Source organism: Ursus americanus, chromosome 6 (assembly GCF_024610735.1).
Source record: "Ursus americanus isolate L20-20 chromosome 6, mUrsAme1.1.p, whole genome shotgun sequence".
In the NCBI taxonomy this organism is placed as follows: domain Eukaryota; kingdom Metazoa; phylum Chordata; class Mammalia; order Carnivora; family Ursidae; genus Ursus; species Ursus americanus.
The window spans coordinates 41,161,631-41,175,865 of NC_142132.1; the positions used below are offsets into that span (position 1 = coordinate 41,161,631).

The 14,235-nt window shown below is 38.8% G+C and overlaps 1 protein-coding gene across 12 annotated transcripts in view; it reads right to left on the minus strand.

Moving 5' to 3' along the window:
- SHLD2 (shieldin complex subunit 2) overlaps positions 1-14,235 on the minus strand; it is a 76,002-nt gene that overhangs the window by 44,840 nt on the left and 16,927 nt on the right. For 7 of the 12 annotated variants that reach the window (XM_087862960.1, XM_045783634.2, XM_045783625.2 and 4 more), the window contains exon 2: positions 5,378-5,424. The gene's annotated coding sequence lies outside the window, so the exon portion shown is untranslated. Of the gene's footprint in view, positions 1-3,724; positions 3,800-5,377; positions 8,388-8,742; positions 9,126-14,235 lie in introns of those variants that run through there. The other 5 variants (XM_045783628.2, XM_045783637.2, XM_045783636.2 and 2 more) reach the window with 4 other exon arrangements.

A 14,235-nucleotide genomic window follows, 5' to 3' on the forward strand; every position in this document is an offset into this window, starting at 1 on the left:
ACTGGACGATTAAGTAAACAGATGGCAGATGGTGTGAGCCAGGTTTCTCACTACGAGAATAAGAGTTTACAGATAAACAAGGGGAGGAATTTAGAATGACCTATGTGGCAATGGATTTGAGCTGGACATGTCAGTATGAACTCATATTTAGCCTAATATAGATGTAGATGGGTATACATAGAAGTATTTATAGATATGTGTATATATACAGATTAGTATATGCACATATATTCCCTGGCTCTGTCAGCTGAGAGGGCCTACAAGCACAGCACTCCAGTAGCAACAAGCACATCTAACACCTAGATCTTGGTTTCCCCATTCTCTAATAAAAGGAACCAGGGCTCCTTGGAGAAATGGCTGACTGAAGGACTGTGCCAGGAAATACACAAATAAACCTGGAGCATCACAGAGTGCCAAAAGTAAGAAAGTGTACTCTCTCTCTCTCTCTCTCTCTCTCACACACACACACACATACATACACATTGATGGGGTTATGTCAAAGAGGCATAAGAGCCAATTGAAAGAGCTCCCAATGGTCAAAGGTGGAACAATTTCACCAACAAAATAAATAAAGTAGTAACTGGACTATAACCTCAAGAATAAAATAAATACCCATGAGTCCATACTGTTAAAGAAAATGGGGGTGCCTGGGTGGCTCAGTCAGTTAAGCAGCCTTCGGCTCAGGTCATGATCTTGGAGTCCCGGGATCAAGCCCACATCAGGCTCCCTGCTTGGTGGGGAGTCTGCTTCTCCCTCTCCCCCTGCTCCTCCCTGGCTCATGCTCACTCTCTCTCAGATAAATAAATAAAATCTAGGAGGAAAGAAAGAAGGAAAGAAAGAAAGAAAGAAAGAAAGAAAGAAAGAAAGAAAGAAAGAAAGAAAGAAAGGAGAGAAAGAAAATGACTAAATAAATAAATGAGGGAAAAAGAGACAAATTTCCTACCCAGGAGAATTCCAAATAATTTACAGAGATGTTCCACCCTTAAGGACAGAGAGCATAAGTACCCACTACTTAAGTGTGGGCTTTGGATAAGTGACTTCCTGCCACAGACTGCAGTATGGAAAGAGAGAAAAAAGAGTATTTACAGCGGAGAAACTTGAAACACACTACCTCAACCAGGAGATCAAGCTCAACATCAACACTGATAAGTCACGGACCCTTAATATGTTGTGATGAAAATGGCAATTAGCCTCTGTGGTCTTCCTCCCCAAAACCAAAAGCCCCACCCTAATCATGAGAAAAATACGAAACAAATACTAATACAGGGACATTCTACAAAACACCTCACCAATACTCAAAACCGTCAAGGCCATTAAAAACAAGGGAAGTCTGAGAAACTGCCACAGGCCAGAGGAGCCTAAAGAGACATGACCACTAAGTGAAATGTGGGACCCTGGATGGGACCTTGAAACAGAAAGAGGACATTAGGTAAAGCCAAAGAACATATGAATAAAGTATGGACATTAGTTAAAATTACCATACCGATATTAGTTCATTACTTATAATAAATATGTCATACGATTAGAGGTGTTCATAATAGGGGAAACTCAGTGTGGGTCATAGGGGAACTTTCGGTACTACCTTTGTGATTCTTTTATAAAACTAGAACTATTCCATGGGCTCTGTGCTCAGCAAGGAGTCTACTTGAGATTCTTTCTCTCCCTCCTCTACTGTCCCTCCCTACCCCCTTGTGCTCACTTGCGCTCTCTCTCTCTCAAATAAATCAATAAATCTTTTAAAAAACTAAAGCTGTTTCAAAAAATAAAGTTTATTTTTAAAAAAGACAAAAACTGGGAGCTCTCTCTCTGCTTTAAGCATGACTGCCAGGTTTTTCATTTGCTAGGGATTCTCTTTGCTTTCCAGTCCCACACCTTGCTTTCTGCAGCCTAGGTGACCTCTCTCAGCCTGTTCCTCCCCAGCCTTCCTGTCGGAGGGCAGCTTCCTACATCGTGGAAAGGCCTGGAATGAATCAGAGGAGTTTCTCTTACCTCTCCTGCCCTGTGTTCAGCCCCAGGGAATTGAAAGCATAGAGTTGCAGAGTGTGGGGGTGGGGGTGGGGGTTCTCTCCAGCCTTTGCCTGCCTTCAGCCTTGCCTAACTGAAAACCTGGGCCACTTCTGGTGAGTTTCTCTCAGCTCTCCAGGTCTACTCCTTCACCCCTGCTCAGCCCCCTGCTTGCTGCGGGCGGTTGCTGTGCACTTGGAGGAAGTTCCGTGTGCCTCATGCAGGGTCTCTGTCAACTCGACTTGCTCGGCCCAGGTGTGTGGCTTATCACCCCTGAGCATTCAGTGGAGACCTGTGGGTGAGCGCTGGCGGTGCACTTGGCTCTTTAGTGCAGGAGCAACTGGGGCTTCTCCGGGTTCTAGCCTGTCACACCAGCCCGCCCGCACGGGGCCACAACACGCCAGCCCAGAGTGTGGCAGGTTCCTCTTCCTTGGGCTGTTCTACCCCAGAGAAGCCATGGGTCTCTTCTCTACTGTGAAACTTTCATTACTCTCTGGAGTTTGGTTCATTGAGGTTTCCTTGTATCTTCACTCGCTGATGGGTTTTTAAACAATGATTCTTATTTGGCTTCTGTTGGTTTTCAGGGTGACAATAACAAAACCTTGTGACTTTGTACATCGAAAGAAGCAGCAGGATTCATTCAACACTTCCGATGGTTCACGCCACACACACCCCCGAGGCATTAAGCTTTCCGCTCAAATATCCTCTCTCTCCAAAGAAGCCTGGCCTGGTTACCCTGTCTAAAAAAGTCTCACCAGATCTGGCAAATCCAGAGAGACAGAAAGCAGATTAGTGGTTGCCAGGGCCTGGGAAAAGGGAGGGAGGAGTAGGGAATGGCTGCTTAATGGGTACGGGGTTCCTTTTAGGGGTGATGAAAAACTTCTGGAACCAGACAGTGGTAATGGGTACACAACATCATGGATGTACCTTAATGCTACTTAACTGCACACTTTAAAATGGTTAAAAACTTTATGTGTATTTTGCCACAATAAAAAATGAATAGATAAATAAATGCTTAAGCAAATGAAAAAAAATCTAGCAATAGTTTCTGGGAAGATGGAAAGATTGAACATATATACTTAATTTCATTCCTTCCCAAAATTGAGCTAAAATGCTCATAAGGTATTTTTAAGGCATAAACAAAAGTTTGAAGGCTGGAAAGCAGATGGAACAGTGGTACCTAGTAGCAGATCCAGGAAAGCTGAATCTTAAACCAGGAAGGTGGAAAGATAAAAATCAACCTGACTTGGTCCACAGAATTCTCAAAAGGCATAGGAATTGGTAACATGGTACCTCAGGAAACAGGGATGTAGGGAACACCGAATAAGGCAGGTTGGTTGAAAGCTCTTTAAGAAACGGCTTAATCTCTCCATGCCTTCCTAAATTTCACGTGCTTGGGTTAACTATGCCTCTTTCACCAAGGCAAAACCAGAGGGTTATTCTCTGAAAAGGATTTCTGAACAGAGGGAACAGAGCACTGTATGGAGAAGCCCTTAATGAAATCAGGGGATTAAGTAAACACATGTGTATACTGAATGCTGAAATCCTCAGCCTTTCTCCCCTACTCAGCCCCCAGAGAACCGGCTAAAAGTTCTCACCCACCAGGCAGGAGATTAAAAGACACTTCTTTTCAGAAAGAAGAAAGTTGAAAGAAATCGGAAACAGATACCAAGTGCTCCCTGTTAGATGGCAAAGCCAGGCCACCCGACAGTGAACTCACAGTCAATGAGTACCAGTGGTGCACTCGAAGCTTCTAATCAACTTTTAGGACCGCACCTTTCACAGCTCAGGATCACTAATCAGAGGAAAAAACAGAAAAAGAAGAAGAAGCACTTGGAGGAACCACAGACAATGTTAACAGAAAAAAACTTTTTAAATTTATTTTTAAGTAATCTCTACGCCCAACGTGGGGCTCGAACTCATGACCCTGAGATCAAGCGTTGCACACTCTTCTGACTGAGCTACTAGGCACCCCATCAGAAGAAACTTTTCAACTAAAAAAAATTTTAACCCAATCATTCATATCCTTAGAGAGGTAAGAGTAGATAGCACATGCATGACAAAGAAAATACAATGCTTTTTAAAAGAGACCTTGGAAATTTGGGTGCCTGGGTGGCTCAGTCGGTTAAGTGTCTGCCTTCAACTCAGGTCATGATCTCAGAGTCCTGGGATTGAGCCCTGCATCGGGCTCCCTGCTCAGCGGGGAGTCTGCTTCTTCCTCTCTCTCTGCCTGTGCTTGTGCACTTTCTCTCTCTCTCAAATAAATAAATAAAATCTTTTTTTAAAAAAAGACAGAGACCTTGGAAATTAAACTTAGGGATATTTATATATATAAGAATAGAGAATAAAACAGATGATAATAAGAAAAAAAAAACAAATAAGGAAATTAGAGGTCCAGTCAAGATAATTCAGTATCTGTACAAGAGAGGCTGGCTCTAAAGGAGCAAAATGAGGGAAGGAACCCATGAAAGAAGACAACACAGGAGAGAGGAAATAGATGATCCAACACAGAGGAAGACAGAGCCCCTAGAATGAGAGCTGGGCACTATGGAAAAGCAGAGGCTACCTGGTACCGCAGCACTTTGCCCTGGGAGGGACTTCTTCAAGATGATGACATTAACAGAATAAATGATGTGACAGAAAACAGGAACTTTGGGCAACTGATAGAGATTCCTGAGTTCAGTTAGTGATAAGGACACAGAAAATCATATAAACAAGTTATGCCCTAAACTGGAAACTCAGTTAACATCAATTCAAATATATTACTTGAGAAACCACAGGTAAATCCCAAACAGCAAAGAGAGTCGAGAACAGTCACCTCTGAGAAGGGGGAATGAGGGTGTGGACTGAGAATCCCTGTTTGAACAATCCCTGACAAACTAAACTTGCTGAACTGTATAACCTTGAAAAAAAGCGTACACAAAAGAATATGGAAGATAGGGAAAGAGTGCAGAAAACCCACCCTAACAACTACATCTGACCTCTGGAAGCAAAGAAGTCCCACAAGATTGTCCCACAAAGGAAAAAATAATGAGAACAGATGAGTTTGAGGGGGAAAAAAAGAACAAGAAAGAAGTAACATTACTGCCATGCTATCGCAACTCTTGTCAAATGCGTGGCGTCAACAGCAGAAATCCGTAGGTTTCTGGGCTTCAGTTTTCTAGTCTCTAAAGCAGGTGTAACAGTATCTCTCACAGGACCGTTGGTAGGCTTAAATCAGACAATGAACATGAAGTGCTTACAGTGATGGTAGATATAAATATTACTAACACAGTTAATAATTCACTCTTCTTTAAATAATTGAAATTCTTTTTTGATATCAAATCAACCAATTCAATTGTCACAATACTGAAGAGTTTACTTGAATGCTTACCTTGTCTACTCAAACATCAAGGCTCCCAACCCTTTCACGTAGGTCTCCTAAAAAAGAGGGAGAAAGAGAAACTGACTATCCAAGAGAAACAGAAAAATTGTTTGTAAAAATACTTATCACACTAAAGAATTGACTGTACAGAAAAACTACTCAGGTCACCATGCTTTATCTTACACGTTCTAGCTGGTTATGATCAATCATTCACTCACGAAGCAAGTCAGCAATTAGAATTGAAAACTTTGTACCAACTGTACATTAACTCAGTAATGCTGAGACAAGATTTCCCCATTTCAAAATAGGCAAAGTCTCCAACTTATGCACAGGCTATCTTCTCCAAGTTCAGTGATACTTTGTTAGAAAGCTTGGGAAATATTTTTCCAGAGAAGCAAACTTACGAAATAAAGTTGAGGCCCTGGGCAATCACCAAAACCCAATTTAATCCATAAGTTCTCTATTTCTGGGCCTTTGGGTTTGTTTGTTTTTTTTTAAGATTCCCCATATAAGTGAGATCATACAGTATTTGTCTTTCACTTAGCATAATGCCTTCAGGTTTCATCCATCTTTTATTTTTGTAAATAGCAAGATTTCTTTCCTTTTTATGACTGAATATTCCAGCGTATGTGTGTGTATCACATTTTCTTTATCCATTCATCCACTGATGGACACTCAGGTTGTTACTATGTCTTCATTGTAGATAATGCTGCAATGAATACGGGGATGTAGATAACTCTTTTAAGATAGTGATTTCATTTCCTTCAGATATATACCCAAAAGTGGAACTGCTGGATCATATGTAGTTCTATTTTTAATTTTTTGAGGTAGATTTCTGATTTGTAGTTTCTGCTCTACTTCTAATTAGTACAGAAGCTTATCAATTGCAAACTTAATACCATGTCCCCCAAAAATATTTTTAAAAAACTTTTTGAAAGAGTCGGTATTCAGACAAAAAGATCTGATTAAAACCTAGTATTTCTCTAGCTCAAATGCAGCTACATATTCTTAGATATTTCAGAAGTAAAATAGATATAAAGTTACCCAACACAATAACAAATTATTTTAGGCACCAAAATAATTGTAAAAATAACTGAAAATCATAGGTTAATACTATAGAATTTAGTAAACAACATATTTAGTGTCCACAACGATACTTATTTTCACAGTTTAAAACCTGAGAGAAATTTACCTAAAAAGAACTCCCTTAATTTTTCATCACTCTAAGAAAACAAATCAATCTCTATAATGTACCCACATAGGAATAAAGATTAATTTATCCTAGAGAGAGAGAGAGAGAGAGCTCACTTCAAGCTTTTCAGAATGACTGATAATCTCATTTCTTCTTCCAAACACAAAAGTCATAGACTGCCAACTTAAATGAGATATGGCATAAAAAGCACTTAAGCTCCAATCTAGCATCAGAAATTATTCCATAAATGTTATTTCTTTTGAGCACCCTTTCTGCTCTAAAATTCTATACCCCCAATAAAACCAACTTACTTCTTTCTTTATAATGATTTCATTTTCTGTAAATTTATGAAGGCTATGCAAATATTTGCCAGAACAAATGGAGGAGGTTGAAGAGTTGATACTGACTACTGACAACAGTGGAAGCAGACACAGGTAATGTCATCAGCCAAAGAGACAAAAGCATCTCTAAACTACCTACTACATTAACACAATATCCTTGACATCGAGATTTTTAGGTGAGGTCTTTATGTGATAGTTTTGAAAAATTTTGTATATCCAAGAAAATTTAATCACAAATAATTAAATCTATGTGATAGTTTTGAAAAATTTTGTATATCCAAGAAAATTTAATCACAAATAATTAAATCTATGTTGAACTTTGTTTCAAGAATGTTTTCTGTTAAAAGAGCAATGTTTGGGACGCCTGGGTGGCTCAGTTGGTTAAGCGTCTGCCTTGGGCTCAGGTCATGATCCCAGGGGATCCTGGGATCCAGCCCCGCGTCGGGCTCCCTGCTGGGTGGGGAGTCTGCTTCTTCTCCTTCTGCCCCTCCCCCTGCTTGTGCTCTCTCTCTGTCTCTCTTCATCTCTCAAATAAATAAATAAAATTTTTTAAAAATAAAAAAATAAAAATAAAAAAGCAATGTTCGATGTTGTGGCATTAGTAACCTATGTAATAAAACATGAAATCCACTTAGGAAAAGTGGAGCAGGAACCTCAATATATCACTTTTAGAAACCTATACTTATATGAAAGCTAACATCATCAATTCCAATCATATTCCAACTTCTAGGAGAAGTGGGTGAGTAGAGGAACAAGAGGGCATGAAAATTTTGACACTATTTCTATGGTGTGGGTTTATATTTTAATGTTTTCATTTTGAAAAGCAAATAGGCAAATTGAGACTTCCATCTGGCTTGTCAGAAGGGCTGTCATTAGAACTAATAGTCTCAGGTTAACATTTTAATAAACTTTTCTCTCATATCTTCAAGTACCTGAAATACACGTTAAAAACTACGGAACGTGATGCTGCTCCTTTGGAAAACATCTGGTGGTTCCTCAAAAAAGTTAACATAGAGTTCCCATGTGACCCAGCAATTCCACCCTAGCTATACACCCGGAAGAACTGAAAACATACGTCCACACAAAAATTTTCACAAATGGTCATAGTAACATCATGCACAATAGCCAAAAAGTGGAAACAACCCAAACATCCATCAACTAACCGGTGGATAAATAAAATGTGGTATATCCATACGATGGAGTATTATTCATTTTTTTTAAATTTTAGTATTTAATAGAGAAATGCAACGTTTAAAAAATGTCATGTCAAATGCAATAGCAGCCGATTAACTTATTTTACTTCAGATACAATAGAAAATGCCACTTCCGGGGGTGCCTGGGTGGCTCAGTCAGTTAAGCACCTGACTCTTGGTTTCCACTCAGGTCGCGGTCTCAGGGTTGTAAGATCAAGCCCCCCATCGGGCTCCGCACTCAGCATGGAGTCTGCTTGGGATTGCCTCTTTCCCTCCCCCTCTGTCCCTCTCCCTGCTCACACGTGCACACACTTTCTCTCTCTAAATAGATATATAAAATCTAAAAAAAAAGGAAAAATCAGGTTTCTGCCAAACCTGATTCTAGGTGAGGCCAACTTTAGTCACCTACATAATCATATGCCCAATGTTCATTCACAATCTTCCTGGCTGCTCTTAACAGGGTTTGAATAAAGTAGGCCCTTAATATACATGAATTAATTACATAAATTATCAGATTAAATAAAAGTCTCAACTTAAAATAATAAATCTCTTAGCACCTACACAAACCAGGCACTGGAACCAGATGTTTTATACATACTATTACTCATATCGACCTCACGATACTTTACAGACGGTTAAGTAACTTACCTAAGGTCATAACATAGTCAGTTGTAAAGCCAGAATTCAAACCAAAGTCTGTCAGGGATACACTCATTTTTGTTGAAACATTCCAAGTGTTGGCTACAAAGGAATGTATTTTCAGTTTAATTGGCAGACACTCATATTCTCTTTTGAAAATGGCTTCTAAGTGTTTAGGGAATGAGAAAGTTCTTGAGAAGTGCTTGAAGAGAATATTATTGAAGAACAAAGCAAGGTGTCTGGGAAAACATACAATGCACTGTGTGCCCACTATGGTGCCACATGCTGTGCGGCTGGGTTGTTTTTTGTTTTTTTTTTTAAGATTTCATTTATTTATTTGTCAGAGAGAGAGAGCACAAGCAGGGAGAGAAGCAGGTTCCCGCTGAGCAAGGACCAAATTTGTGGGACTCGATCCCAGGACCCTGGGATCATGACCTGAGCCAAAGGCAGATGCTTAACCTACTGAGCCACCCAGGCATCCCTGTGCTGGCTATTTTAAATGCATGAACACCCCATTGTTACAACAATCCTGGGGCACAAATATTGGTACCTCATTTTTTACATAAGAGGAAACTGAAGCTTAGAAGGTTCAAGAAGGTCCAAGTTTACAGAAGTCGAAAGGCACAAAATTGGGATTAGAAATCAAATTCAGTCCATCAGGAAGTATTTACTGAGTGTTTACTAGATATCAGGGCTAGAAGACGTACTTAGGACAGAATGCTAGAGATCTCCCCACATACAGCTCAAAACAAACCCATTTTCTTTTTCCTTAAGGAGTAAGTCATTGGGAAATTGCAAAATCTCCATAGATTTTTCCTTTAATAGCTTTGTTTTCAATAATTACTCATGCTTTGGTTAGATGTGTTAAGTACTGCCCCCTAAACTCCAAAGTTGACTGCCAGGAAAACTGAACAAACCTCTAGTAGCAAACATAAAAATAGAAGCGAAGTCTGTCCTACATGCATGATTTTGAACATATTGCTGGATGTAGAGAACCACTTTGGAAAATAAACTTCGCATATTCTGGAGGATGGATTAAACCCTTTAGCATTCTGTGAAGCTTCTGAAGGTCTGGCAGATTTTAAATGACAACAGTGAAATTTCAAAAAGAACAGGATAAGTCAGCACCAGAGCTAGTTTAACATTAATAATAAGTGATCTAATAAATAGGTCTATGTTTGCCCAGTCAGGTTTTGCTTATTATGTCAGTTGGAAAGCCGGAAGGAAACTGGTTTTAACTCCCATACAACCTGTATCAGGAAAACATCACTTTATCAGAAATGTAGCTGATGTCAGCGTTAACACTGAGGCAGTTCAAATTAAAACTGACCTTTCTTTTCCAACTATTTTTGCTATTCATTCATGGTATAGAATTGAGAGCAATTAACATTTGTCATGGGCTTTCTATGTGCCAGATATTACATGAATGTTCTCATTTGATTCTCACAGCCACCCTGCAAGATATTAACCTTGTCTCTTAGAGGAAGAAGCATAAGTTTTGAGAAATGAAGTGACTTTTCTAAGGTCACATAGCCTGTAAAGAGGCAGAACCAAGGTTCAATCTCAAGATGTCAGTTACCGTCATGTTCCATAGCACTAAAAAGCTGTCAGTTTATCTTGTAAAGAAATTTTTATTAAAAAATTTATAATAATATAAGAGCACGGAAAGAACAGTAAAATAGTGATTTGGATTATAAAGTGTTTTAGTACCTCAAAAGTAGTGTAGAGTGATGTTGACTTTTTAAAAATTCCTAGGAAGGTCATAAAAGAAACATAAAATGCCTTGAAGTCGAAATACTAGTCTTTTAATAACATTTAAAATTAACAAAAAAATAGGGGCGCCTGGGTGGCACAGCGGTTGAGCGTCTGCCTTCGGCTCAGGGCGTTATGGGATCGAGCCCCACATCAGGCTCCTCCACTATGAGCCTGCTTCTTCCTCTCCCACTCCCCCTGCTTGTGTTCCCTCTCTCGCTGGCTGTCTCTATCTCTGTCGAATAAATAAATAAAATCTTTAAAAAAAAAATAACAAAAAAAAAAATATAGCACTGAATATAATCAACAGAGAACCAAGTTTAAAAAAAAAAAAAGAGTTCTATTCTAAAATAATGGTGTTTAAGAGACTGCACCAGTGCAGGCTGGCTGAAGGCAACACTTCCCAGTTAACTCCATGGAAAACTAATCCCTATAGAAATACTGAAGACAATGAGCTTCCATTGTTAAGCCAGTTTGAGAAATGCTGCACTAAACACTAAACCAGTCTTCTTTCCAGTTACAAATAGTACAATGTAATGCTTGAAAATCCTCGGGAGCCAGTCTATCTGGGATGGAGTCCTGGCTCTTCCACCAACTAAGCCATGTTTCTAACTTTGGGCATGTTATTTTACCAACGTGGACCTCAATTTTCTCATCTGTAAACAAAAGGAGGTAATTGCGGAAGACAGACTTGTTGTGAAGATGGATACATGTGGGATTGTTGGAACAGAGCCTCAAAATACTAAGTACTCAATAAACGTTAAATTGTTAGTGGTAATGTCGTTTCCCTGAGCCTTTATTAAGCTGATGAAAGTTGACGTTCATGGTTAATCACCTAGTGGGAAAGGGATACGGTACGTAGCTTCTTCTCAAACTCATATGATGGAACCCACTTTTTCACTGACCATCAAGAAGACTGCTTAATGTCTTTAAAACAAAAACCACAACACAAAAACCATATTCTGAGAAATAATAGAGAATTCCATCACTAAAATAAAATCTGTTTAAAAAACAACACAGTTAGTGCTTCCCAGTTGCTGAACACATCAAGGTGCTAGAAGGGTAACATGTCCAGAGTGGGCGTGGAAGTGCTCCTTCCCCCATACCCTGCCCTTCATGGCTCTTCCATTTGGCTGTTCCTGAGTTGTATCCTTAATAATAGAGCATCTCCTTACAGATTCCAGCACATGAATTCAGTGCCCAGAACCTATACATGTACTGAAATGAAACACCATTGTGTTTTCTATTCCATACCTGACACTGTCTTCAAGCGAACATCATCTGCCTCATCAGATCTGTCATTCAATTATCCAGAATACTGTGTGTTACCTGTTCAGTCATCACCCGGCCTGGAGTCATCTGACTAAGGAAAAAAATGTTTTCCATTATCAAGATATGGCCATCTATGTAAGTCTCATATCCTCTGTATAGATTTGAAGATATTCAGATAGTGTTTTTTGCATTTGGTGTTTATTGTGCCCATTTGTAAAATTTACAGTCATTGCTGGAAGTGCCAATTATGTTACCCTATCATTAAGAATTTTTCTTTCTTTTTTTTTTTAAAGATTTTATTTATTTATTTGACAGAGAGAGAGACAGCCAGAGAGAGAGGGAACACAAGCAGGAGGAGTGGAAGAGGAAGAAGCAGGCTCCCAGTGGAAGAGCCTGATGTGGGGCTCGATCCCATAACGCCAGGATCACGCCCTGAGCTGAAGGCAGACGCTTAACGACTGAGCCACCCAGGCGCCCTATATCATTAAGAATTTTTCTAAGCAATATGTTAGGATCTTCAGAAATGCTTATAGCCTTTGATCAAACAAATCCATTTCCAAGAACCTACACTATGGAAATAAATAAAGAATACATGATAAAATTTTATGCAAATACACATATCGTAACATGGTTTAATATTCTAGAAAATTAGAAATACAGCTGACCCCTGAACAAAGTGGATGTTAGCGGCATCGACTCCCACTCAGTCAAAAATCTGAGTATAATTTTAACTCCCCGAAGACTTAACTGATAGTCTACTGTTGAGCCAATTACATAGTTGATTAAGACCTACTTTGTATGTTATATGTATTATATACTATATCCTTACAATAAAGTAGGCTAGAGAAAATAAAATGTTATTAAGAAAATCCTAAAAATGAGAAAATACATTTACAGTTCTATATTGTATTTATTGAAAAAAATTCGCATTAAGGGGACCCGTACAGCTCAAACTTGTATTGTTCAAGGGTCAACTGTACACAAAAAGTCTAATTTTAGGGGAAGGATGAAATACAGAGTGGTACATTCGTTCTATTATGCAGTCATTACAAATGATGTTATAAAGGTTATGAATAATGCTACATGAAAAAAGCAGGTTACAAATGTAGGTTCACAGTATAAGCATAAAACAACAAACCAACAAAACACCAAATAATCAAAATATAAGAGAAAAAACTAAATTAAAAAAAAATACATCAAAACATCAACTATGGTTGACTTGAGCCACAGATGACCCTTCTTCCTCCTTTCCTGTATTTTCCAAGTTTTCTTTACTGAGTATGCCTTTCTGTTAAAATATTTCTTAAAAACTCAAAAAAATAAAAGGTCATATTTTCTCTCCAAAATTTTCATTAACTCTTACTTGCCACCACCTAGCCTTTGAGCTAAAGTTCTAATAAATGACAAAAGAAATGATGTGAGGTGGGCTGGCCTAGTGGTTAAAAAGATTGAAAAAGGGGTGCCTGGATGGCTCAGTCGGTTAAGCGTCTGCCTTCAGCTCAGGTCATGATCCTGGGCTCCTGGGATCCAGTCCTACATAGGGTTCCCTGCTCAGCGGGAGCCTGCTTTTCCCTCTCGCTCTTCCCCTCCCCGCCACTTGTGTTCTCTCTCACTTGCTCTCTGCTCTCTCTTCCTCTCCCTCAAATAAATAAATCAATCTTAAAAAAAAAAAAGATTGAAAATATTAAGACATGATTTTTTTCAAACATTATCTATTATTTTGTGAGAGGTAGAGATGGTTATGTATCCAAGGAAATCATATTTTCTGCTAGCAGAATTGTTCTCAGTTTGCATAGTAAAACCATACACACCAATATTTCTTTTTTTAACTTATTTTATTTTATGTTATGCTTTTTTAAATTGAAGTATAATTAACATTCAGTATTCTACTAGTTTCAGGTGTACAATATAATGATTCAACAATTCTACCTATACATTACTCCATGCTTATCCAGGTAAGTGTTCAAGAGCACATACCAAGGCTCTGTGAAAACACCATGCATCATGATTCTAAGTCTTCCTTAACCTAAGGAAGTCTGAAAGCATAGTTTAAAAATACCAAAAAGCAATGTAGTAGAAAATTTTGTTTTAAGAAAGGCATTTTGGGAGAGGTAAAACTTTGAGAGTGTGGTCTTGCAACTTTATAAATGGACACATTTTCTAATTCCAAAAATAGACATTTAATATGTAGCATTTTGGGTTATATTTTTTAACTTAAATCTGATTTAAATATTGCTGCAGGAGTATTAAATTTTGAAGTCATCAAGGAGATCATGAATCATTCTTACTGCTATTCCCTCCTTTTGGGCCTCGGTACTTTTTACATTCCCCCTCAAGCTGGCATTAGGCTCTCAAAAGGCCTGACAACTTAAGATTTCTCACCCCAATTTGGACTCAGGATTATCTCTACCCACCTACCCACCCCTTAGACACAAGTTTGTCAAGGTCAAAAGATCAGGTGAGCACCAATCGCTTCCA